We start from the raw sequence: 25266 nt of genomic DNA on the forward strand, positions 1-25266 counted from the left end.
TACCAAACTTGGAGTGAAGTGTCTGCACCAGGACCATTATCCATGTAACAGGATGTTAAAATACAACTCTTTCAGTCCAGAATTTCAGTTGTGGCCTCAAAGCCGAAAACAATAGGTGTCATTTTAATGCAAAGTCTTACATGAAGTTTGGAAGACCTGTGAAGAGATTGTTGGGAAAAAAAAAAAAAAGAAAACCCTAGGAAATGCCCTGGTGGTCCAATGGTTAGGACTCTGTGCTTTCACTGCTGAGGGCCCAGATTCATTCCCTGGTTGGAGAACTACACTTTCACAAACCTCACAGTGCAGGGGAAGAAAGACCAGTTCTGCAGCTAGTAGGCCCATCCCTGACTTTGAGGGTGTACAGGAGAGCTGTGGAGACTGATTGGCAGAGGTGTGAGAGGATTTAGAGACTTTTTCCCTCCCAGTTCTGCACAAGTACACCGATATGTGTTCCCTGAAGTTGCAAGATATGGGCACTGGTTCCTCATTCATGTGCGGAAAAGTAAGTACATAGGCCAGAGGCTGAGTGGGAGCAGCCTGTGGCCACAGAGGGAAATACCTGTCTTGGGAAGGCTCATACTTCCTGAGTTCTGAGGGACAAAAATGCGTGGTTTGTGGGGGCCAGCTGTAGATTTTGCGAAAAGATTGTCTTGAAATATTTGCTGACCAAGAGGACCATCTGAGGGGCCAGTGTGATCTCAACAGATGTGCCTTGTTGGGGGAGTACCCCACAGAAAGTCAGAGATTAAGAGAGGAGGGGGTTCAGGTATCTGACCAGAGGAGGTATCTCTCATCTGAGAATAACAGGAACCCCATGGTGGCCCATGAGAGCACTCTGCCATGAAACACCTAGGGCATACAGGTGCCAGATTACAACTGTGCGAGTCAAGACATCTTTTCCCCTGCCTCAGATAGGGTTCCTCAGATGCAGACCATGAGGCAAGGATCCTGTAAAGGGCTTTATTCAGGAGTGGTCCCAGCACTCTCCAACCCGTTAGAGAGGAAAATAAGAAGGGGAAGTTGTGCTTTCAGGCGGAGTTCCATGGAGAAGAGTTTGAGCTGCAGACTGATCCTGGTGTGGTGCTCCAGAATGTCAGTGACCCTCAGAGTCTCATGACTGGCAGGAAGGGAACTCGGCTTTCCTAGTCATGGATCAGCAGGCTGCCCCTCGGCGCTTCTGGCCTGTGCAGAGCGTCACCAGCACAGGGGGCTATCCTCCAGAGAGCAGCTGCATGGCCTTTGGAAAGAAAAGCACAGGAGGCCAGAGGAGGAGGTTAAGGGATTCTGGGTCTGAGCACTCACAGCACTTGCTGCAGATCACCCCACACACTCTTCTGATCCACTTGTTTTTTACATTAAGTTTACCTCATCACAACTTCAAGATTTGAATTGGTCACAGTTTCTAGGAGAAAGATTAGAAGAAGGATGTTAGAGGGATGAGCAACAGCTCTCACTGCTGCTGTTGGTACCAAGGCTGTAAATAGTAATTTGTCATCTTCCTCTCTCTGTTCTGGATTTCCTCCTTTATACTGCTAAAAAGTATAGCAGTATACTTAAATATATATATATATATATATATATATATATATATATATATATGCTGCTGCTGCTAAGTCGCTTCAGTCATGTCCAACTCTGTGTGACCCCATGGACTGTAGCCCACCAGGCTCCTCTGTCCATAGGATTCTCGAGGCAAGAATACTGGAGTGGGTTGCCATTTCCCTCTCCAATGCATGTATGCATGCATGCTAAGTTGCTTCTGTTGTGTCCGACTCTGTGCGGCCCTATGGACAGCAGCCCACCAGGCTCCTCTGTCACAGGATTCTCTAGGCAAGAATATACTTTATATATATACAGTATACTTTTTTGACTATACTGCTTCTGCTGTTCGAGGTGGCTTGCCTTGAAGGGTGTCCTAGATCTTCATCCATGAGAGGTCTGAGGCCCTGGATACTCATACCTTTATGAAGCTGGGCTTGCTGGGATTGGCCATTCACCATTACAGCTGGCCTGGGGGAGAGCACAGGCTGAGCTAGGACCTCTAAGGGACCATATTCGGCCCCCAGTTCTCACCCTTACTCACAGGAGAACCAAACAAAGTCCGGCTCTAGCTCTTCTTCAAAGTGATGTGTCACATCTGCCTGGTCTTTGCGTCTTCTGGCTCCGTCTCCGTCTTATTTTACTCCTATAATCTCAGTGTGTCCATATTAGCTTCCTGCGCTGCCACAACAAATGAGCACAAACCTAGTGGCTTCAGACAGCAGAAGCGTGTCCTCTCACCATTCTGGAAGCCAGAATTCTGCAGTCGAGGTGTGGGCAGGACCATATTCCCTCAAGGGCTCTAAGTGAGATTCGTGTCTTCCTCCCACTTTATTTCCCATCTGTCTTTTAGTTGTGGTACATAGGTGTGCATGACCGTTTTCGCCATCTGTAAGTGTGCAGCTCAGGGGCACTAAGTGCGCTCACACAGCTGTGCCACCATCCGTCACCAGAAATGTTTCCCAAACTGAAACTCCATGCCCATTAAATAACAGCTCCCTGTTTCCCCTCCCCGAGCCCCTGGAAACCACTATCCTACTTTTCCATCTCCGTGAATTTGACAACTCAAGGTACCTCATGAAATAGAATTATACATCATTTGTCCTTTGAGATGGGCTCTGTTCACTTAGTATATTCTCAAGGCTCATCCATGTTGTAGTATGAGTCCAAAGTCCTTCTCTTTTAAGGCAGGACTTAACATATAAGAAAGGAGTAAGTTGTATTCCCCTGGATTTGTGTGCCACATTTTTGTTTCTTTGTCCTCCCATCGATGGACACTTGGGCTGCCTCCACCTTTGGGCTTTTGTGAATGATCTTGCTATGAGCCTGTGTGTATAATATCTTAAGTCCCTGCTTTCGGTTCTTTTGGGTATATACTCAGAAGTGGAACTGTTGGATCACATGATAATTTTATTTTTAATTGTTTGAAGAACTGCTGTACAGTTTTCTGTAGCAGCTGTACCATTTTACTTTCCCACCAGCAATGTAAAGGGTTTCAGTCTCTCCACACTCGCACCAACAACTGTTATTTTCTGCTTTTTGATGATAGCTATCTAATGAGTGTGAAGTGGTGTATCTCCTGGTTTTGATTCGTATTTCCCTTATGATTAGTGAGTGACGTTGAGTATCATTTCATATTGCCATTTGCATATCATCTCTGGAGAAATATCTGTTCAATTCCTTTACTCATTTTTCAACCCAATTATTCTTTGTTTTGTTGGTGTTATTCTTGAGTTGTAGAAGTTCTTCATATATTCTGGATTTTAATTTCTTATCAAATATATGATTTAAAAATATTTCCTCCAATATTTTCACTCTGTTGATAGTGTCCGATGCACATAAATTATACATTTTATGTAAATATTTTTCATCTGCTGCCTGTACTTTTGGTGTCAAAGCCAAGGCATAACTGCCAAATCCAGTGTTTTGAAGCTTTTCCCATTTCCTTCTAAGTTTTATAGTTTTAGCTCTTACATTTAGGTCTTTGATCTATTTTGAGTTCATTTTTGTGTATGGTGTAAAGTAAGGGTTCAACTTCATTCTTTTGCCTTTTTTGCCTCTTCCAGTTGCTGGTGGTTCCTGGTTCCTTTTATTGTGGAAACATAATTCCAATTTCTGTCTCTGTCTTCACATGGCCTTCTTCTCTTTGTCTCCATGTTTCTCCTCTGTGCCTGTATCTTATAAGAAGTCCATCATTGGCCCACGTTAATCTGAGATGATCTTAACTTGAGATCTTTAACTTAGTGGTGTCTGCAAAAACACTTATTCCAAATAAGGTCACATTCTGAAATTGTGTGTAGAAATATTTTGGGGAGGTCACCATTCAGCCCACTACAGTGTCCATTCTAATCTCCTTTGCTACAAGCAATTTTATTAGCAATGCTTTTGTTCCTTTTCCTTAGAAGAATCTTTGACATCCTCTGCCACATCCCACCTAAAGCACTCCGTTCAATGCAGTTAGCTCCGGGTCCTGATCTACTGGCTTTTTATTTTTTTTATTTTTTTATTTTTCTACTGGCTTTTTAGCTGTATCTGTTCATTATTTTCTTAGTGGTTGTTCCAGGGTTTGCATTATACCTCCTTAACTTTTCAGTGTATTTAGAATTAATATTTTAACACCACCTAAAATATGGAAACCTGGCAACTGTATGGATGCATTTATCCCTTCCCATCTTTTATGCCATGCTTAGTCACTTCAGTCGTGCCCAACTCTCTGTGGCCCTGTGGACCATGGCCTGCCAGACTCCTCTGTCACAGGGCTTTCCAGGCAAGAATACCGGGGGGCCTTTATGCCATACGTGTCGTATTTACTAATACTATGTCTAAATACATTATAAACCTCACAAGGCAAAGCTCTACATTTTACCTTAAATAGTATTTCTTTTAAAAGTCAGAAGAAAAAACAATCTTTTATGTTTACCCAGTTATTTACCGTTTGTGATTCTCTTTATTCTTTTGTGCATATCCAATTTTCCATCTGGTGTCATTTCTTTTCAGTCTTCCTTTAGCATTTTTTTCAGTACCTCCCTGCTGACAATGAATTGCTTTGTTTTTTCTTTTATCTGAAAATGCCTTTATTCATTCTTGAAGGATATTTTGGCTAGATTTAGAATTCTTGGTTAAGAAGTTTTTTCTTTCCACACTTAAAGATGTTGGCTTTCTATTATATTAACTTCTTGGGAATCCTATAAGTAACTACCACAAATGTCATGGCTGAGAGCAACAAAATTTATTCTCTTGAAGCTTCTAATTAAAATGGTTTGATTTCCACCACCCCCCACCAAAAAAAAAAAACAAAACAAAAACCCACCTGCAGACAGAGAGTTTCACTTCTTCCTTCTTCCTTTGTTTCTGATACCTTTTTTAATTTTTCTTGCCTGATTGCTCAAGTAGGACTTCAGTGCTATGTTGAATATGGGATGCTGAGATTAGGCACCCTTATCTTGTTCCTGATCTTCAGACGAGAGGCTTTCACCACTGAGTATATTAGCTGTACACTTATCATATATGACCTTTATTATGTTTAGGTACATTCTTTCCATATGTAATCTGTTAAGAGTGTTTATCATGAACAGATGTTAAATTTCATCAAATGCTTTTTCTGTGTCTATAGAAATGGTGTGATTTTTTTCTTTAATGCTATTGATGTGATGTGTCATGTTAATTCGTTTGTGTTGAAGCAGCCTTACATCCCAGGTGTAAATCTCATTTGATAACAATGAATGAACCTAATATGCTGCTGAATTTGACTTGCTAGTATTTTATTGAGAGTTTTTGCATCTGTATCCATTAGGGATACTGAACCTAATGTATCTTTGTGTACTAATGTAACTTAATGTACCTAATGTGGTTTTCTTTTCTGATAGTGTCCTTTTCTGGTTTTGGTCAGTGTGATGCTGGCCTTTTAAATGAGTTTGGAAGTGTTTCCCCCTCTTCAGTTTTTTTAATAGGACTTTGAACATTTGGTAGAACTCACTGCTGCTGCTGCTGCTGCTGCTGCTGCTAAGTCGCTTCAGTCGTGTCCGACTCTGTGCGACCCCGTAGACGGCAGCCCACCAGGCTCCCTTATCCCTGGGATTCTCCAGGCAAGAACACTGGAGTGGGTTGCCATTTCCTTCTCCAATGCGTGAAAGTGAAAAGTGAAAATGAAGTCGCTCAGTCATGTCCGACTTCTAGGGACCCCATGGACTGCAGCCCACCAGGCTTCTCCGTCCATGGGATTCTCCAGGCAAGAGTACTGGAGTGGTGTGCCATTGAAGTTATCTGACTTTATCTGGTTGTGAACTTGGTTTTTGGGAGGTTTTTGATTACTGATTCCATTTCTGTTGAGATTTTGTGTTTTTTCCTGATTCAGTTTTATTAGGTTGCATGTTTCTAGCAATTTATCCATTTCATCTAGGTTGTATAATTTTTTGCTATGTAATTGTTCATACTAGTCTCTAATGATCCTTTGTATTTCTGTGGTATCAGTTGTAATGTCTTTTCTTTTATTCCTTTTTTTAAAACCTGTTGTTTGCGGGGGAGGTTGTTTTTATTTATTTTTTGGTTGTGATGGGTCTTTGTTGCTGCATGTGGGATTTTAGGCTTCTCATTGAGCTGGCTTCTCTTGTTGCAGAGCACAGACTCTAGGAAACGGGCTTCAGTATTGCAGAGCACAGGCTAGGGAGTTGGGGCGTGCGGGCTCAGTGGTTGTGGCTAACGGGTCCTCGAGCACTCAGGCTTCAGTAGTTGTGGCACAGGCTCCATAATTGCAATTCTTGAGCTCTAGATGGCAGGTTCAGTAACTGTGGCACATGGACTTCAGTTGCTGGTGAGCATGTGGAATCTTCCCAGACAAGGGACTGAACGCATGTCCCTGGCATCGGAAGGCATATCCCCATCCACTGCACCACCAGGGAAGTCTCTTTTCTTTTATTTCTGATTTTATTTGAGTTCTCTCTTGTTGCTGAGTCTAACTAAAGACTTACCACTTTTGTTTAGTGTTAAGAACAAAAAACATCTCTTCAGTTAGTTCAGTTCAGTTGCTCAGTCGTGTCCAACTCTTTGCGACCCCATGAATCGCAGCACACCAGGCCTCCCTGTCCATCACCAACTCCCGGAGTTCACTCAGACTCACGTCCAGCGAGTCAGTGATGCCATCCAGCCATCTCATCCTCTGTCGTCCCCTTCTCCTCCTGCCCTCAATCCCTCCCAGCATCAGAGTCTTTTCCAATGAGTCAACTCTTCGCACAAGATGGCCAAAGTACTGGAGTTTCAGCTTTAGCATCATTCCTTCCAAAGAAATCCCAGGGCTGATCTCCTTCAGAATGGACTAGTTGGATCTTCTTGAGTCCAAGGGACTCTCAAGAGTCTTCTCCAACACCACAGTTCAAAAGCATCAATTCTTTGGTGCTCAGCTTTCTTCATAGTCCAACTCTCACATCCATACATGACCACTGGAAAAACCACAGCCTTGACTAGATGGACCTTTGTTGGCAAAGTAATGTCTCTGCTTTTGAATATGCTATCTAGGTTGGTCATAACTTTTCTTCCAAGGAGTAAGCGTCTTTTAATTTCATGGCTGCAGTCGCCATCTGCAGTGATTTTGGAGCCCCAAAAAATAAAGTCTGACACTGTTTCCCCATCTATTTCCCATGAAGTGATGGGACCAGATGCCATGATCTTAGTTTTCTGAATGTTGAGCTTTAAGCCAACTTTTTCCACTCTCCTCTTTCACTTTCATCAAGAGGCTCTTTAGTTCTACTTTACTTTCTGCCATAAGGGTGGTGTCATCTGCATATCTGAGGTTATTGATATTTCTCCCAGCAATCTTGATTCTAGCTTATGCTTCTTCCAGCCCAGTGTTTCTCATGATGTACTCTGCATATAAGTTAAATAAGCAGGGTGACAATATACAGCCTTGTCGTACTCCTTTTCCTATTTGGAACCAGTCTGTTGTTCCATGTCCAGTTCTAACTGTTGCTTCCTGACCTGCATACAGATTTCTCAAGAGGCAGGTCAGGTGGTCTGGTATTCCCATCTCTTTCAGAATTTTCCACAGTTTATTGTGATGCACACAGTCAAAGGCTTTGGCATAGTCAATAAAGCAGAAGTAGATGTTTTTCTGGAACTCTCTTGCTTTTCTGATGATCCAGCAGATGTCGGCAATTTGATCTCTGGTTCCTCTGCCTTTTCTAAAACCAGCTTGAACATCTGGAAGTTCACGGTTCACGTATTGCTGAAGCCTGGCTTGGAGAATTTTAAGCATTACTTTGCTAGTATGTGAGATGAGTGCAATTGTGAGGTAGTTTGAGCATTCTTTGGCATTGCCTTTCTTTGGGATTGGAATGAAAACTGACCTTTTCCAGTCCTGTGGCCACTGCTGAGTTTTCCAAATTTGCTAGCATATTGAGAGCAGCACTTTCACAGCATCATCTTTTAGGATTTGAGATAGCTCCATTGAAATTCCTTCACCTCCACTAGCTTTGTTTGTAGTGATGCTTCCTAAGGCCCACTTGACTTCACATTCCAGGATGTCTGGCTCTAGGTGAGTGATCACACCATCATGATTATCTGGGTCATGAAGATCTTTTTTGTACAGTTCTTCTGTGTAGTCTTGCTACCTCTTCCTAATATCTTCTGCTTTTGTTAGGTACATACCATTTGTGTCCTTTATTGAGCCCATTTTTGCATGAAATGTTCCCTTGGTATCTCTAATTTTCTTGAAGAGATCTCTAGTCTTTCCCATTCTGTTGTTTTCCTCTATTTCTTTGCATTGATCACTGAGGAAGGCTTTCTTATCTCTCCTTGCTATTCTTTGGAACCCTGCATTCAAATGGATATATCTTTCCTTTTCTCCTTTGCTTTTTGCTTCTCTTCTTTTCACAGCTATTTGTAAGACCTCCTCAGACAGCCATTTTGCTTAAAGCATAGAGCTACGTTGTTTATTTGAGCACTTTCTTGCTGCTTCATGCAGGCATTTATTGCTTCTAAGAACTTCCCTCTTAAAACTGCTTTTTCTGTATCCCATAAAGTTTGGTATGTTGTATTTCCATTTTTGTTTGTCTCAAGATGCTTTTTAATTTCCCCTTTAATTCCTTCTTTGATCCATTGCTTGTTGAGGAAAGCATTGTTTAACTTCCATGTGTCATGAATTTTTCAGTTTTCACTTGTTATTGTTTTCTGCTCTCATGCCATTGTGGTCAGAGAAGATACCTGGTGTGATTTCAGTCTTCTTGAATATAGATAAGACTTATTTTTTTTGCCTAACATATGGTCTGTCCTAGAAAATGTTCTGAGAAGTGTTTGTATTCTGCTGTTGTCAGATAGAATGTTCTTTCTCTCTAATACATATGTGTGTATAATGTATTAGAGATATGTAAGATATAATGTATATAATATACATATGCTGCTGCTGCTAAGTCACTTCAGTCGTGTCCGACTCTGTGCGACCTCATAGACGGCAGCCCACCAGGCTCCCCTGTCCCTGGGATTCTCCAGGCAAGAATACTGGAGTGGGTTGCCATTTCCTTCTCCAATGCATGCATGCATGCTAAGTCGCTTCAGGCATGTCTGACTCTGTGCGACCCTATGAACAGCAGCCCACCAGGCTCCTCTGTCCACAGGATTCTCCAGGAAGAGTACTGGAGTGGGTTGCCATTTCCTTCTCCCTATATATAAGATATAATATATAATTATATGTAATATATAAATAATATATATAAGAGATATAATGTATAATGTATATATATAATACACACACACATATATATATATAATATAATTAGGCAGGTTCATTTGATCCTATTCAAATCTACTGTCTCCTTATTGATTCTGTCTGGATGATCCATCCAATAATGAAAGTGGAGTATTAAAGTCCCCTGCTATTATCATATTGCTTTCCATTTTTTCCTTTTAGATCTGTTAATATTTGCTTTATATATTTAGGTACTCCAATTTTGGGTGCATCAGTTCAGTACAATCACTCAGTCATGTCTGACTCTCTGCAACCCCATGGACTGAAGCATGCCAGGCTTCTCTGTCCATCACCAACTCCTGGAGCTTGCTCAAACTCATGTCCATCGAGTCAGTGATGCCATCCAACCATCTCATACTCTGTCATCCCCTTCTCCTCCTGCCTTCAGTCTTTCCCAGCATCAGGGTCTTTTCCAGTGAGTCAGCTCTTCGCATCAGGTGACCAATGTATTGGAGCTTCAGCATCAGTTCTTCCAATGAATATTCAGGACTGATTTCCTTTAGGATTGACTAATTTGATCTCCTTGAGATCCAAGAGACTCTCAAGAGTTTTCTCCAACACCACAGTTCAAAAGCATCAATTCTTTGGCACTCAGATTTCTTTATGGTCCAAATCTCACATCCATACATGACTACTGGAGAAACCATAGCTTTGACTAGACGGACCTTTGTTGGCAAAGTAATTTCTCTGCTTTTAAATATGCTGTCTAGGTTGGTCATAGGTTTTCTTCCAAGGACAGATGTATTTTAATTTCATGGCTGCAGTCGCCATCTGCAAGCCCAAGAAAATAAAGTCTGTCACTGTTTCCATTGTTTCCCCATCTATTTGCCATAAAGTGATGGAATGGAGGCCATCATCTTAGGTTTTTGAATGTTGAGTTTTAAGCCAGGTTTTTCATTCTCCTCTTTCACGTTCATCAAAAGACTCTTTAGTACCTCTTCAGTTTTGCCATAAAGGGTAGTGTCATCTGCATATATGAAGTTATTGATATTTCTCCCAGCAATCTTGATTCCACCTTGTGCTTCATCCAGCCTGGCATTTTGCATAATGTACTCTGCGTATAAATTAAATAAACAAGGTGACAATATACAGCCTTGATGTACTCCTTTCTCAATTTAGAACCAGGCTGTTGTTCCATGTGCAGTTCTAACTGTTGCTTCTTGACCTGCATACAGATTTCCCAGGAGGCAGGTAAGGTGGTCTGGTATTCCCATCTCTTGAAAAATTTTCCACAGTTTGTTGTAATCCCACAGTCAAAGACTTTAGCATAGTCAATGAAGCAGAAGTAGATGTTCTTCTGGAATTCTCTTGCTTTTTCTGTGATCCAGCAGATGTTGTTAATTTGATCTCTGGTTCCTCTACCTTTTCTAAATCCAGCTTGAACATCTGCAAGTTCTCAGTTCACATACTGTTGAAGCCTAGCTTGGAGAATTTTCAACATTACTTTGCTAGCGTGTGAGATGAGTGCGGTTGTGCAGTAGTTTTTGAACATTCTTTGGCATTGCCTTTCTTTGGGCTTGAAATGAATTTTGGGTGCTTAAATATTTACAAATGTTGTGTCTTCTTTTGGATCAACCCCTTTATCATTATGCAGTGACCTTCTTTGTCTCATTACAGACTTTGTTTTGAAAGTTACCTTGTCAGATTTAAGTATAGCTGTCCTCTCTTTCTTTTGGTTTCCATTTGCAAGGAGCATCTTTTTCCATCCATTCACTTTCAGTTTGTGTGTGTCCTTAAATCTGAAGAGAGTCTCTTATAGGCTGCTTAGATTGGTGTTGCTTTTTTATCTAATCAGCCACTGTCTGTTCTTTAGTTGGAAAATTTGGTTCATTTACATTCAAAGTAATTATTGATAGATATGTACTTAATGCCATTGTGTTAATTACTTTCTGTCTTTTTAAAAAATTCTTCATTTTTTTCTTCTTCTCATGCTCTCTTTTGTGATTGGATGGTTTTCTGTAGTAGTGTGCTTAGATTCCTTTATCTTTGGTGTATCTACTGTGGATTTTTGCTTCCTGGTTATCATTACTCTTACATAAAATAACTAATTTTATTAATGACAGTCTGTTTCAAGTTGATAGCAACTTACATTTGAATGTATTCTAAAGATCTACATTTTTATTCCCCCGTGATTTATGTTTTTGATGTCACAATTTGCACCTTTTTTATTGTGTATCCCTTGGCAAGTTATTGTAGTTATAGTTCTTTTTACTGCTTTTGTCTTTTAACCTATACTAGCTTTATAAGTCGGAGAAGGCAATGGCACCCCACTCCAGTACTCTTGCCTAGAAAATCCCACGGATGGAGGAGCCTGGTAGGCTGCAGTCCATGGGGTCGCTACAAGTCGGACGTGACTGAGCGACTTCACTTTCACTTTTCACTTTCACACAATGGAGAAGGCAATGGCAACCCACTCCAGTGTTCTTGCCTGGAGAATCCCAGGGTCCGCAGAGCCTGGTGGGCTGCCATCTATGGGGTCGCACAGAGTCGGACACGACTGAAGTGACTTAACAGCTGCAGCTTTATAAGTGATTAACCAACCACCTTTACAAGAATAAGTTATTTTAAATTTTACTGAATATTTACCTTTGAGGTGAGGTTTATACTTTCTTATGTTTTCTTATTATTAATTATACTCTTTCATTTCAGCTTAAAGAAGTCCCTTTAATATTTCTTATAAAGTCAGTTTGGCGATTATGAATTCTTTTAACTTCTGCATATCTGGAAAACTCTTTCTCTCTTCAGTTCTAAATGAAGACTTTGCTGAGTAGAGTATTCTTGGTTTGGCAGGGTTTTTTTTGTTTTTTTTTTTCCTTTCACACCTTTGAATGTAATGTGCCACTGCTTTCTGGCTTACAAGGTTTGTGCTGGAAAATCTAGTCATAGTCTTATGAGGATTCTGTTGTATGTAGCAAGTTTTTCTCTTGCTGCTTTTAAGATTCTTTCATTGTCTTTAGCTTTTCATACTAATTACGTGTCTTGATGTGAGTCTTTTTGGGTTGATCTTTGAAACTCTCTGGTCTTCTCGGAACTTGATGTCTGTTTCCTTCCCCAGGTTAGAAAAGTTCTTGGTCAATATTTCTTCAAATAAGTTTTCGCCTCCTTTCTCTCTTCTCCCTCTGAGATCCTTATAAGGCAAATGCTGATCTGCTTGATGTTGTCATGTTAGTCCCTTAACAACTTCTTAAAAGTTGTCTTCACTCCATTCTTTTTCCCCCTGCTCTTACTAGGTAGGTTCTACTGCCCTATCTTCAGGCTCACTGATCCTTTCTTCTGCTTCATCTGGTCTGTTGTTGGTCTCCTCTAGTATGTTTTTCAGTTTAGTTATTGTATTCTTCAGCTCTGCAACTTCCATTTGATATCTTCTTATATTTTCTACCTCTTTGGTGAAATTCTTACTTTGTTCATCCATTCTTCTCCTGAGATCAGTGAGAATCTTTGTGACCATTACTTTGAACTCTTTATCAGGGAAATCACTTGTCTCCACTTCCTTAAGATCTTTTTCTAATGTTGTGATCTTATTCTTTTGCTTGGAATATAATATATTCCTCTGAATCTTCATTTTTATTTACCCTCTGTGTTTTTTTCCCTTATGCATTAGATAAAACAGCTACCTCTGCCAGTCTTGAAGGAGTGGCCTTATGGAGAGATGAAATTCATTGTTCAACATTTTGCTCAAGTTCTTGGCTATCTCCCCAAACATTTGTGGTTGTCCAAGCAACCTACATTATTTTTAGTGGCTTCCTGTAGTTGAGGGACCTGCCAAGACCTATAACTGTCTCAGATGGTAAGATCTCAGCACTTGATTCAAGTTGATTGGAAGTCAGGTCCTCAGGCAGCAGCTTTTAAAGTATGCAAATATATGCCATCCTTTGGGACTGTGATTATTAAACCCCACTTGCCTCCAGAGCCAGCTGATCTAGACATGTCCCTGGGCATGTAAAAGTTAGGGCGCCAGACAAGTGTACAAGCTCCTTTCTGAGAGATACTGGTGACCTAAAGTGAGGGAGAGGGAGGACATAAAGATACTGCCAGGTCTTCTCTGGTGGTTCAGTGGTAAAGAATCCACCTGACAATGCAGGAGACATGGGCTTGATTCCTGATCCGGGAAGATCCCACACGCCACAGAGCAACTAAGCCTGTGCACCATAACCATTGAGCCTGTGCTGTAGAGCCCGGGAACTGCAGCTGCTGAGCCTACATGCCACAACTGTTCCCGCACACCCTGGAGCCCATGCTCAGCAACATGAGGAGCCACTGCGATGAGAAGCCCTTGCCCTGCAACTAGAGCGTATCCCTTGCTTACCACAGCTAGAGAAAAGCCTGTGCAGCAGTGAAGACCCAGCATAGCCATAAATAAATAAATAAAATAAAATACATAAAAAGATACTATCAGACTTCCCTGGTGGTCCAGTGATTAAGAATCTGCCTGCCAATGCAGGGGGCAAAAGTTTGATCCCTGGTCTGGGAAGATTCCACATGCCGCAGAGCGTGTTGGCCAGATCCTGTAATTTTCAAGGAATACCAGGAATCAGACTTTTATATGGGGTTTTCCAGTTTTTAAAAGTTGGTGGTGGACTCCTTTTGCTTCCCAGCTTGCTCCCCATCGTGACGCACATACAGAATGAGGATGTGTGTAGCACACGGTGGGCTCAGTGCACGGAAAGGCTGCCTGTGATCAGAGGCTTCAAGCACCCCAGACCCCGTCTGGCCATCGCGAGGGCCCAGGGGACCCATGTCTTGGCACCCTTGTAACCCATCTGCAGCTTCAGCGCTTGGCTGAGTGTAAATTTAAGTTAAAGCTAATTTAAACTTTTGATAAAACATTTGTGTTAGCCACTCAGTCATGTGTGACTCTTTGCAACACTATGGACTGTAGCCCACCAGGCTTCTCTGTCCGTGGGGGTTCTCCAAGCAAAGATACTGGAGTGGGTTGCCATGCCCTTCTCCAGGGGATCTTCCCAAACCAGGGATCAAACCCTGGTCCCCCGCATTGCAGGCAGATTCTTTACTATCTGAGCCACTGGGGAAACACATAAAAAGAGGAGCCACTGCAGTGAAAAGCCCACGCACCACAACTTGGGAGTGTCCCCCACCTGCTGCAACTAGAGAAAGCCTGCATACAGCAACAAAGACCCAACACAGCCCCCAAATAAATAATTTTTAAAATACTGTCCACCAGTCTTCACCCCAAGAGAGTACCTCAGCCAGCTCGTAGACGTTTGCCAAACCAGAAGCTGTCCCTCAGGCCAAAGCTTCAGGAGAAGCAAATAGGCCTCTCTTCACAGACTGAAACTGGAGGACTGTTTCATTCTGCTGTCTGCACTGTGCCCTGGAAATGGTAGCTGCTCAAGAACTGTGTCTGATTGTTACAGTCCCGTGGGACCCAGAAGCACAAGCCCCACTCCACTGGCCACCACAGTCAGATGATCCAGGCAGCAGCACAAAAACAGGGCACCCAGTATAAAACCGGGGTCACCAGATGCATGTACAAGCTCTCCTCTAGGAAATACTGGCCCTCTGGGCATGGCAGAGGGAGAGCAGGAAGATAGTGCCCACACTTTATGGTCTCTGGAGAAAACTGCAGCCAACCCTTAGATGTGTGTTTAATAAGAAACTTGTCTCTCAGGCTATGAAGATAAACTAATAGACCTCTTTCACAGAAGGACTAAGTGCCTCAGTCTGTTGCCTCTCTCCTATGCCCTGGGGTATAGCTGGTTAAGAACTCTTTAATCTGTTGTTACAGTCCTGTGGGATCCATGAGCATAAATCCCACTGGCCATCAGAGCCAGGCAACCTAGAGGTAACGCCTGGGTGGCAGCAGCAAAAATCATAGCAGCAAATGAGGACAAAAGCTGCTTTCTGGGAGTTACAGGCAGGCTGGAGCAAGGCAGGGGGAGATTGCAGACATGGCGCCCACCAGCCTCTCTCTTTAGAGAATGTCTCGGTAAACCCCTCCATGTGTGTGCAATTAGATGCCTTTCTCTCCAGCCAGTGCTTTAAGATAAGCAAATAAGCCTCTCTCACAGAGTGTCTGGGTACTTTTCAATCAGCTGCCTCTATTAGGCCCTGGGGTGGGGGAGTCTGTGAATGTGAGCCCTTCGGGAACAATTTCTCAGTTTGCTAAAGACTTGTGAGTCTCATGAAGGCAGGCCCAGTTGGCTTTCAAAGCCAGATTTTTGAAGGGCTCATCTGTCAGGTGCAGGTGTTAAATAGCGGGGGTGTTAGATGAGGGCTTCAAACCCTTCACTCCTCAGGGCAAAAATTGGCATTTTGAAATGCCTCCCAATTGTGGATCTCCAAGCCAAGGGCGAGGTTATGGTAAGATTGTGTCTGAGCCCCCTATCTGCTTTAATGTGGGTTTTTCCTGTTCACTTGATGTGTAGCCATTGCTCAGCTAGTTTCGGCTTTTTCCGGAGGAAACTGTTCTTTGTGTAGCTGTAGACTTGGTATATCTGTGGGAAGACGCGAGGTCCAGACCCTCCTGCATTGCTGTCTTTTTAATATTTACTCTATTATCTGGCTGCGCCGAGTCTTAGTTGTGGCACACGGGTCTTCATTGCAGCATGTGGGACCTTTCGTTGCTGAATGCTAGCTCAGTAGTTGCGGTGCCCAGGCTTAGTTGGCCTGTGGCCTGTGGGATCTTAGTTCCCCAGCCAGGCATCCAACCTGCATCCCCTGCATTGGAAAGCAGATTCTTAACTGCTGGACCACCAGCGAAGTCCCCTGCATCGCCATCTGGAACCCAACTCCAGTCAGATCTTTTTTGGAGCTTCACTTCAACCCACTCTGTGTTCTGGCCTCTACCTTTTCTGACGAGGTTAGTACTCATTCAAGTTGTTGTTCTCCTGTATGTAATTTGTCACTTTTTCTCTGACTGCGTTCAAGAATTTTTTTTATCTTTATTCTCAGTAATTTGGCTATGATATGCCTGGGGATGGTTTTCTTCATATTTATTTTGCTTAAGATCTGCTGGCCTTGAATCTTTAAATTTATATCCTTCCCCAAATTTAGGGCAATATCAATCATTTCTGCAAATATTTTTCTGCCCCCTCTCTGTCACCTCCATCTGGATATTGTCCTACTGGTCCCTGAGTCTCTGTTCATTTTTTTCCCTCATCTGTTTTCTCTCTGTCTTATTGGGTCATTTCTTTTACTGAGTCTTTCCTCTGTCACCTCCACTCTATCTAGTGAATTTTTTTACCTCAAATATTGTATTTTTTAAATTCTAGAATTTCTTTTTTAAAAATGCACATATAGTTATATATCAAAATATACATATATAAGTATATGTAGCTTCTTATTTTCTGCTATGTTCTCCTAACTTTTCATTCATTGCAAATCTGTTTTACTTTATACCATTAAATATTATTATAATAAACACTTTAAAAATCTCTGCTTGCAAATTTCAACATCTGGTCATCTTAAAATTGATCTCAATGGACTGTCTTTTCTCCAGAGAGTGGGTCACATTTCCCTGTTTCTTTGTATGTTAAGTAATTGAGAGAAGTATCCTGGATGTTCTGAAGGTCATATTGTAGAGACTAGATTCTGTTATATTCTTCTGAAGGGTGGTAGTGGTGGTTTTAAGCAGACAATTAATTTGGTTGAATTCAAACTGTGAATTCTGTCTCCTGGACATCAGCTTACATCTCAGTTCAGTTTTTTTTATTCTTAGCTGGGCTGCTATTGGTTGGCCCTGTGCGTGCATGGTTCAGGGGTCAGCTAGAGTTTGGGCAAAGCTTACACACACAATCTGGGGCTTCCCCTCTCTCACAGACTCCTTTCTGGGATACCCCCCCCTCCACTTTGCAGTCCAAAGTTTGTTCCCTGGTTTTTAAAGCCAAAAGACAGAATTTTCTTTCAGAGTTTGAGCTGGCTTACATAGCACCAGCTGCACCCTACCATCAGGCTGAAAGTCAGAAAAATTGGAAACTCACCTCATGCTGTTCGCTTCTTTCAAGTTTCAACTCCCCTCCAATATATACCAGCTTTTATTTACTCTCCAGTGTCTTCTATTTTTCAAATTGGTCCATTGTCTCCATGGTGACAGTTGTTACCTGTGGGAACTTATCATTCAGGTATATCAGCATACCCAGATGTTTTCCTCCTCCATCAGCTGGTGCAGAGATCCCCCTCTCCCCATGAAGCCCTAGGTATCAATTGAAGGAGCAGCATTAATGGGGCACAAAACTCATAGCCAAATTACTCAATAATAGATTGGACCAATATTCTCAAGTACAGCACGTGCCATCTCTGACCATGGAAGAGGACTGGCAAACACAGTGCTTGTTTCTTAGTATTAGGAGTCGCAATGACAAGGTGTAATAAATAACGATTCCTGTACCCTAAAGGGGATGTCCTGGCATAACATGCCCTGGATCATTAAGTACTAAAGAACTGTACTGGCAGAGTAAGATTCTTATCTCGCAGCCTCTTGGAGCACATGGTCTTACTGGGACATCTAGAGTAATCGCCTTTCTTGCTCACAGGGTACAGTTAACACTATGTATCCACATAATGCACCAGTGTGATGATATATGCAAGGTCCCGAAAATCAGGGTTCATTTGGATTGTGTTTTGACAGAGAACAGAGTTCACAGGAGAGCCCTGAGTAAGATGTCAATGTATACTGTTGTCCATCCTAGGCAGATGCTTAATTCTTTCTAATCTTTCATTCTGTTGGAATGTTAGGTCAGTAATGACACGCTATGTAAGAGAGGCCATGTTGCTTCCTTCCAGTATAGGTACCATGTCTAGCATAGGTGCAGTGTGGCTGCCACTTAGTTAAGTTTGCAGTAGTCCACTGTCATCTGCCAAATCTGTCTGGTTTTTGAAGAAAGCTGAGCACCGAAGAATTGATGCTTTTGAACTGTGGTGTTGGAGAAGACTCTTGAGAGTCCCTTGGACAGCATGGAGATCAAACCAGTCAATCCTAAAGGAAATCAAGGATATTGATTTCCTCAATGAATATTGATTCCTGAATATTCATTGGAAGGGCTGAAGCTGAAACTTCAATACTTTGGCCACCTGATGTGAAGAGCTGGCTCATTAGAAAAGACCCTGATGCTAGGAGGGGACAACAGAGGATGAGATGGTTGGATGGCATCACTGAATCAATGGACAGGAATTTGAGCAAACTCCAAGAGATAGTGGAAGATAAAGGAGGCTGGCATGCTACAGTCCATGGAGTTGCAAAGAGTTGGACATGACTGAGCAACTGAACACCAGTTACCACCCTTGCATCCTTTAAGTTTTCTAGGTTAGCACAGCATTCCACCCAAGAAGCAATATTGTTTGCTTGTTTTTTTAATTTTTAGTGGAGTGTAGTTGATTTACAATGTTGTGTTAGGTATACAACATAGTAATTCAGTTACACATATACATAAATCTACTCTTTTTAGCTTCTTTTCCCCTGTAGGCCATTACAGAGTATTGGGTAGAGTTCCCTGGTCCTTATTAGTTATCTGTTTTTCATATAGTAGTGTAAAGGCTCCCCTTCTGAACACGGACTGTGTCACATCTTTTAACCAATAGCAGGAATTCTACTAACTTGAACAAAAGTTTTTTATGCCGTAAGAGAATGCTTAAACATTCTTCTAAACAAAGGCAAATCACTAACTTGGGAGTTTGTCCGTTCTGATTGTAAACCCAAGTTTCGAGCATGTTGAGTTAGAGATGTTGAATGAACATTAGGACCTGTGAGCAATAGTAACAACGTTGGCTATTGTGGATTCTCTGCTGAGGCTGTATTGTTTGTGATTTATTATCTTAGCTGGGCTTCCCTGGTGGCTCAAATGGTAAAGAACCTGCCCGCAATGTGGGAGACCTGGGTTCGATCCCTGGGTTGGGAAGATTCCCTGGAGGAGGGCATGGCAACCCACTCCAGTATTCTTGCCTGGAGAACCCCCATGGACGGAGGGCCCTGGTGGGCTACAGTCCATGGGGTCACAAAGAGTCAGACATGACATAGTGACTAAGCACAGCTCATCTTAGCCAGATTTGAGGCGGCGGGGAGGAAGATAGCAGTTCAGGGGCTTTCATTTGGCCTTTTCTACTACAATAGTCATTGTTACGTAGGTCAAAGAACTAGTATGAGGGTTCTTCCAGGTGCTGAGTATATACAGCCTGATTATACATTTAGATGTCAAGGAAATGATTACCAGGTATGCCAGTGAAGACTTGGGGCCCACTGTAAGAAAGTCCAGAGCCAGGACTACATATATTACCTGACTTCCAGAATCCCTGCTCTAATGATGAGTCTTTGATGTGCTTTAGTTTGGGAACTTTTCATTCCTTCCTGATCTGTCACGGTCGTTCCATCATAGTTCCTCATGTAATGTGGATTGGCTTCTCCAAGTATCTAAAACACTATCTTACTATTAGGATCAGTTCCAAGGCCTCTTGTCAGGATATTACATATTGAGTCTTGGAAGAGTATCTCCATGTCAACAAGCACTCCGTTAACCACAGTAATATTCCATTACCCCTGACCCTGGTTCAGCAACCTCAGGGTGCATTTGCAAGCAAGCACTCCTGGCTTTTGCTGCTCTGTATGAGCCTGGTCCTGTCACTCCTTTGGTGAAAATTCTCCTCCATCCTTAACTGGCCAGAACTTCCTGTGTGGGTTGTGCCGAGACATAACCCTAGTTATTGGCCTAGTGTCCAGGAGGGGATATGGAGGAAGATTTTGAGTCAGGCAGGTATTGTTTTGCAGAAGGACATCTTACTCAGTTCAGGTCTTTGTGTAGTTTCTGCAAGGAGGGGGGCTGTTGTTTTCTTGCAAGGGGAAGGGGTTCAATCTTGCATGCCCAAAATGTTCAAATGGGTCTTATGGTTAAATATTCTCAAGTGCATCTTTCTGGATGTTTCTATCCCAAGTCTCAGGGTCCCACTCCTTCCCTATCGGGGGCCTGACATTGGTGTAGGAGACTTATAAAGGCTGTAAGCTTAGCTGTTGCTGAAGTTCTCCTATTCTTACAGTAGTCTTGTGCCTGGCCTTTAGCACAATAAACATTACAGTCTTTTTTAAAAGCTCCTAGAGAGACTTTTTGACTTTTACATCTCGCCTAAATCGGTAACTGTCTGCTCTGAGCTTGTCATTTTCTCTCTTCCATTCATCAATAACATCCAGCAATAATGAACTAATTCCATAGTCTGCTCTGTATTGCACAAGACCACGCAACCCCTTTCAGCTGTTTCTGATTCCAGTTTACCACAGGTACATATTTTAGTAATAGTAATGTTAGGGTGTACCAGCTGCTAATCACACTGTACTTAGCATTAGTGATAGCATCTGTATTGTCCCCTAACCAGCAAGTGATCAGATTCCAAACTCTCGACTTTAGAGTCTGTTTCCTATGACCACTACCAATTCCAAATGTCTTAGGGTTTTTCAGAAGTAACTATGAAATGGGACTTTGCATGTAAGTAATCTATTTAGGAAATGCTCCCAGGAAAAACTGGAAATGAGTAAGAGAAGCAGGATACAGGAGGAGAAAAGCAAAGCGAAAGTGTGACTTCAAACGAAGTCCCATGGAGGATAGCTTCAGTCTGGGCCACAGGAAAGCTTTGGAATATAAACTGTGCCTCAGAGTTTGTCCAGACTTGTTGCCAGGGAGCTGGCTTTCATACTGCCACGCCAGTCACTGGCTAAGGCCCATCTCTGGGTGGGACGATGTTAATTCCTGAGCACTTCTGACTCTGCTGTGGGCACAGTGGCTCCAGTAGCCCTTGAATAGGCCTTTGAAAAGTCTCAGATATGGCCTGGTAGAAGGCAAAGACACAGAAGCTGGGGAAGGAGCAAAGAGGGGCCTTTAAGGGCATCTTAGTGGAGCGCCAAGAGTATCCACTGTGAGTGTCTTACCTCTCCTTCCCTCCTTAACTCCCTCTTCTCTCCTCCAACCCTGGAGTGAGTGGGGAAGAAGAGAACAGAGTGGCAGAAATGAGGAGGCAGCAGATAAATTGGAATAGGCTAGTTATACTATAGTAATAAACACCCCTCAAATCTCAGCTGCTTATCACGGTAAGTAATCTATTTAGCGGCTTATGCCCCCTGGCCTGTGTGGATTGACAGAAGGCTGTGCTCCACATGGTCATTGGAGGCTACCATCTTGTTCTGCAGTATCTTAAACACACAGCTTCCTGGGTGGATTTTTTTTCTCTTTTAATTGAAGCATAGTTGATGTATAATATTGTATAGTTACAAGTGTATAAATAGTGACTCACAGTTTTTAAAGGTTATACTCCATTTATAGTTATTATAAAATATTTGCTATATTCTCCATGTTGTATGAGCTTCCCAGGTGTGCTAGTGGTAAAGAACCCACCTGCCAACGCAGGAGACCTAAGAGATGCATGTTCAGTCCCTGGGTAAGATTCCCCTGGAAGAGGGCACGGCAACCCACCCCAGTATTCTTGCCTGGAGAATCCCATGGACAGAGGAGCCTGGTGGGCTACAGTCCGTGAGGTCACAGAGTTGGACACGACTGAAGCGACTGAGCACACACACACCGTGTTGTACAGTATATCCTCAGAGCTTATTTTATTCCTAATAGTTTGTACCTGTTAATCCCCTGACCCAATGTTGCCCCTCCCCCGTTCCTTCTCCCCACTGGTAACTCCTGGTTTGTTTTCTATGCCTGTGAGTCTGCCTCTTTTGTTATATTCTCTAGTTTGTTGTATTTTTTTAATTCCATATGCTAAGTTTGTCTTCCTCTGTCTGACTTACTTCACTTTAGCATTGTGCCCTCCAAGTCCCTCCATGTTACTGCAAATGACAGAATTTAATTATTTTCCATTATGTGTGTGTGTATATATATAATTATACATATTTATGTAATTATATTTGCTTACTATATATAATTATACACACACACATTTTCCTTATCCATTTTCTTTAGCCACTCTGACAGGTGTGAGGTGATATTTCATTGTGGTTTTGATTTGCATTTCCATGATCGTCACTAGTGTTAAGCATCTTTTCATGTGCCTATTGGTCATCTACATTTCCTCTTTGGAAAAATGTCTATTCAGTTCTTCTGCCCATTTTTCAATCAGGTTGGGTTTTTTTTTGACATTTCATTAGCTGTTTACATATGTTGGCGAATAACCCCTATTGGTCATATCACTTGAAAATATTTGAAATATAGAGAATCAAATGATGCAGTTGGTGAGTATCATCCCAGTCATGCCTGTCTTTTTCACTACACGCGTCTTAGTCTAGTTCAAGGTTGATTTGGCTGAAAAAAGTTTCAATTAAATGTGAAAGTAAAACGTAGTAACTAGATTTGCCCCCAAAATTTTAGGACTTCCCTCATAGCTTGGTCGGTAAAGAATCTGCCTGCAATGCAGGAGACTCGGGTTTGATTCCTGGGTTGGGAAGATCCCCTGGAAAAGGAAATGGCATCCCACTCCAGTATTGTTGCCTGGAGAATCCCATGGACAGAGGAGCCTGGCAGGCTACAGTCCATGAGGTCGCAAGAGTCATATGTGACTTAACAACTAAACCACCGCCAAATAATTTTAGAAAATCATTGATATTTCCCAGAGATTTTTATCATCAAGGCAGGGGGAAGTGGTTTTACGTAGTACAGAAGATAAACATTTATGTGAAAGAATTAAGGTTCCTAACATAAAACTGAAAAAAAGCCAAAATGCCAAACTGTATAATAGTGGTTAAGTGGATTATGTATTGATACATTCACAGGTGGGTAGGTTATTTAGCCATCTAAAGCTATATTTACAGAGACCTTTCAGTTGTTAAAATGCTCATGATACAAGGGGGAAAGTCAGGATATACAGCTGTATATGAGAGGTTGCCCCCCTACCTGGGCTACCATAAAGACCCTGCCCACCACCCTCTGCTCCAGTACGTTTAGTTGCAGCAGTCACCTGTCTCCAGCACGGAGCTGCTGTCACACATGGCCTTCAGGATGAAACCGCTGTTTCTTTTTTATAGTTTACATATATCTTTTGGGGCTTCCCAGATGGCTCAGCGGTAAAGAATCTGCTTGCCAATGCAGGAGACTGCAAGAGATGGAAGTTCAATGCCTGGGTCAGGAACAACCCCTGGAGAAAGAAATGGCAACCCACCCCAGTATTCTTGCCTGGAAAATTCCATGGATCACGGAGCCTGGTGAGCTACAGCTCATGGGGTTGCAAACAGTCAGACATGACTGAATGAGCCCTTTGGTCATACCTGTCTCTCCTACTTAATTTCTCTCAGCTACCCACTTCATACTCAAATTTATATCCCCAGCCCAGACATTTCCTCTGAACTCCAGACCCCAAGGACTGCAGCCTGCCAGGCTCCTCTGTCCATGGAATTTCACAGGTAAGAATACTAGAGTAGCTTGCCATTTCCTCCTCCAGGGGACCTTCCTAACCCAAGAATTGAACCTATATCTCCTGCATTGGCAGGTGGATTCTTTACATCTGAGCTACCTGAGAAGCCCCCTCAGAATATACTAGCTCCTAATTTATTTAGCAAGTCTCTTCTGAGGAGCAGCACAGGGCATTCTGGCATATACAAAAAGGAATGTGTAATAATAACGGACCCGATTCCACAGGCAGGAGGAGATGTAAATCACCTTACCTTTGGCTGTCCATCAACTATTGTCATAGTACAGTCACGGTTGGAGAGGCCAGCTGGCCAAGTCAGAGTAGAACAGGCGGCACCGGTGTCTACAAGAAATTCAGTTCTCCTGCCTGCCACATTCAGGGTAACCTGAGGCTCCGTTTGAGAAAGGAGGATGAATCCAGTAGCATCCGGAGCCAGGGAGGCTCTTGGGCCTCACGAGTCAGTATGCAGATGTTCACGAGGAACTGGGGCTGGTCGAGGTTGCCCCTCCAGCGTCCCATAGGAAGGCAGTCAGGCCATTCCCCTTGCAGTAACCCTCCTTCTGATAAAAGGCACACTCGTTCAGGCCCAGTCGACTTCTTGTCATTCTATCTAGCCTCCTCAGCCCTCCAGGGTCCCCTTGAGGTGGTGGGTGTATCAGAGCAGCCGAAAGCTGTGTTTTATTAGCCTCTTATCCCTGGTGGCTCAGTTGGTAAAGAGTCCGCCTGCAATGCGGGAAACCTGGATTCGATCCCTGGGTTGGGAAGATCCCCTAGAGGAGGGCATGGCAACCCACTTCAGTATTCGTGCCTGGAGAATCCCATGGACAGAGGAGCCTGGTGGGCTACAGTCCGTGGGGTTGCAGAGTTGGACACAACTGAGCAGCTAAGCACATATCCTTATTGGCCTCTTCCATTTAAGTCTTGGTGGTTATAGACCTTGAAGGCCCCCTCTACCAAGGTTGACAATGGGGTTTGAGCCCAGCCTCTAGCTTTTGTAATTTTCTCCTGACATCATGAGTAACCTGGGTTCTAAAATGCATGGCCAGTAGTGTCTTTCCTTCTGCAGGCTCAGGGTCTGAACTGGTGTACTTCCTGACTGCCTGTCACCTGGCTCAGGAAGCCTGCCTGAAACAAGAGGTGGCCACTTGTCACCCATGGGGAAGCTGCATTTGGTGGTCCTGGAGGCACTCAGGTCCCCTCCCAGGAAGGGGACTACCGCCCCACACTGGGCACCGTGCATCTGTCACCAACCCTGGTTCTTGGCCTTCCTTAATCAACAGAAACTAAGAGGCCAAACAAATGCAGGCAAGGCTTTATTGGTGGAGGAAGGAGAACAAGTAACAGGTTCCCGTGCTCACTCCCTGGGGCGGAGGGGCGGGTTTGTGATCTGTGGTGAGGGTAGGAGTGTGTCCCGAGATCAGGTCAGAGGGATGGTTTGCATGCTCCTTAGCTGCTGGTGTGCGCAGGGGGCATGCTCATTGCCCTGCTTTTGCTCCCATCTCTTGAGAAGTGAGAATTGGGGGTTTTGTTTTGTTTTTTACCTTTTTGAATCTTGTTGTCCACGATTTGCCTCAACTGCTCCTGCATAGTTATTTTTAGTTCCTTACAGTTTCTCTGTATTCTGTTGCTGGAGGAGAGGTTTGTCCAGA

At 43.0% G+C, this 25266-nt stretch overlaps 1 long non-coding RNA gene across 1 annotated transcript; it reads right to left on the reverse strand.

Moving 5' to 3' along the window:
• Positions 1–946: 946 nt before the first annotated feature.
• On the reverse strand, positions 947–14612 carry LOC123330550. Its single transcript, XR_006546552.1, has 2 exons — positions 14477–14612; positions 947–1237 (listed from the first exon to the last, which is right to left on the reverse strand). It is a non-coding gene; the product is annotated as an uncharacterized LOC123330550 (long non-coding RNA).
• Between the last annotated feature and the right edge of the window lie 10654 nt (positions 14613–25266).

Source organism: Bubalus bubalis, chromosome 19 (genome assembly GCF_019923935.1).
Source record: "Bubalus bubalis isolate 160015118507 breed Murrah chromosome 19, NDDB_SH_1, whole genome shotgun sequence".
Classification (NCBI taxonomy): domain Eukaryota; kingdom Metazoa; phylum Chordata; class Mammalia; order Artiodactyla; family Bovidae; genus Bubalus; species Bubalus bubalis.